The sequence below is a fragment of the Triticum dicoccoides genome, chromosome 6B, assembly GCF_002162155.2.
Source record: "Triticum dicoccoides isolate Atlit2015 ecotype Zavitan chromosome 6B, WEW_v2.0, whole genome shotgun sequence".
Lineage (NCBI taxonomy): Eukaryota > Viridiplantae > Streptophyta > Magnoliopsida > Poales > Poaceae > Triticum > Triticum dicoccoides.
The window spans coordinates 62846052-62848551 of NC_041391.1; positions in this window are offsets into that span (position 1 = coordinate 62846052).

Sequence of the window (2500 nt, forward strand, 5' to 3'; positions counted from 1 at the left end):
CATCGCCGCCCCACCCGGCTGCCATCGCCGCCCGCCCTGCCGCCGCGCCCCGCTGCCGTCCCCGACGTCGCCGCCTGCCCTGCCGCCGCGCCCCGCTGCCATCCTCGCCGTCGCCGTAGCCGTCTCCGTCGCCGTAGCCATCGCCGTGAGCAACTTTATTTTATTTTTGTTAGATTTTTTTGTTAGTTCATAGATTTGTTAGATTAGATTTGTTGTAATCTAGATATGTAGTTCATATTGTGTAATTTAGATTGTGTAATTAATTTGTTCATATTATGTTAGATTTTTTTAGATTTTTTTGTTAGTTCATAGATTTATTTGTTAGATTAGATGTGGTGTAATTTAGATATGTAGTTCATATTGTGTAATTTAGATTGTGTAATTAATTTGTTCATATTATGTTAGATTTTGTTCCTGTTAGTCGATTTTTTTGTTAAATTTTGTTAGATTTTTTTGATTTTTGTTAGATTTTGTTAGATTTATTTTAGATTTTTTGTAGTTCATAGATTTTTTTGTTGGATGTGTAGTAATTTAGATGTGTAGTTCATAGATTTTCTGTTCATAGAATCTTTATGATTTTTTTCTGTTGTAATTTTGTTTATAGAATTTTAATGATTTTTTGTTCATAGTACGTATTTAGAAAAATCAAAAAAATAAGAAGAGAAAGTGTTTAATATAATTAGTTAGAAAAATACTAGTTTATTTTTAGTAATTCTACTTTATTTTATTTATAGTAAGTGCTTCATATATAGTTGAACTAGCTAGTTGATTTAATAAAATACTTTATTTTACTATATATAGAAGTAGTTTGTTTTTAGTAAGTACTCTTTATTTATTTATAGTAAGTGTTTAGTAGTTGAACTAGCTAGTTGATTTAATTAATAAAACTACTTTATTTAACTATATATAGAAGTAGTTCCCGCATCGATGTCGGCGATGCCTATCCCGCATCCTCGTCGTCGTCGACTCGGTGGTGGAGGCTTGCTAGATCAGGGCCACGTTCGGGACTGGGCTCCGCCGTGCTGGTATTGGGAGGTGCTACCTTTCGGGGGACGTAGGTTGGTGAGGAGGCAGCCCATTGTTGACCCGATCCTTGTTTGGTGGCGGTCGCGTGGTCCAGTGACGGTGCCGAGGCTTGCGGACACCGCGGAGGTGGTACGTCCCCGTGTCAGCGAGGAGGACGAGCACGTCCGTCGCTACATGGTTGCATTGGAGGGCAGGTTCGACAATACCTGGCAGGTTCTCCAGGGATCTCACTGGAGCTATGATCCTGTGATGGTTCCTTATCTTTGGGTGTCCACCGCCCACGTCGATACCCGTCGGGCGCTACGGTTCTAGTTGTATTACTGATGCTATATTAGTGATAATATTCGACGATGTACGGACACCAAGAGATGATGTACTTTTGCTTATAATTATTGAATGCATGCTAATTTGAATACTACTTTATTTTATGATTTGGTTTTGCTTATTTTATGATTTGATTTTGCTTACTGAATGCTCATATTGGATAAGTTCTCCTTCATTCCCGTGTGCTAGACAATTTGATGTAATAATGCACTCGGGAATGAAAGGAGGAGCTACATACATCACCGATAGTCAACCCGTGATTAATAATCTAGTTTAATATTTGAATTATGAACATAGGCCAGAAATGTCATACTCGGACGACGAAAAGCGCCCGGGGGAGTGCGACTGGTGGCACGACGACCGAGGTATCTGCGACAGGTTCATTGAGCTGGACGAAGATCGTTGCTTCAGCATTAAGCTCGAGGAGACCTTCGATGTTCAGACGGTACGCAACTAACGATAATAGTTTTTTTTGTAATTACTCATGACTTCAACTATTTTAATCATGACAATATTTTTCATCTTTTCCAATTCGACTAGCTTATCCCATGCTTTGCAAGACGCTATGTCTTGGAGAGGATGGGTTTTGAAGACCATGAAAGTTTCAAAACCAAAAAAATTATCCTAAGTACCCATCATGGTGTGGATTTTCAAGTAAAGATGTACAATGCTCAGAGTGTAACCCATTTTGGTTGCAAAAAGTGGGGAAGCACTTTGCAAGATGTATGGTTTTGATGAGGGTATGCTTGTTACCATGGATCTTGCTGATCCTACAATCAAGCAAGAGAGACCTATGATTTTTGTCCTTGTGGATACACCTCCAATTCTTCCCCCATGTGAGCTTAACATAGTTATTAAGTAATTTATATTGTTTATTTCAAAATATTTGACAACTTATTCTCCATTGACAGCTTATTTTCATTCTTCAAAGAATGTGCGGAAGATGGTAGACAGAACCTACTACACCGAAGGCTCCGAACTAACTTATCAGGAGAAAAATCATCTGGTCGCATTTTGTACTGATCTTGAGAATTACAATGTCTACAATCGAACTCCTCAACATTATGGTCAATACGTGCCACTAGTGCACGTGTTGAACTACGGTAACTACCATGGAGATACCCTGGTAAGATTTTTTACTATTACGACA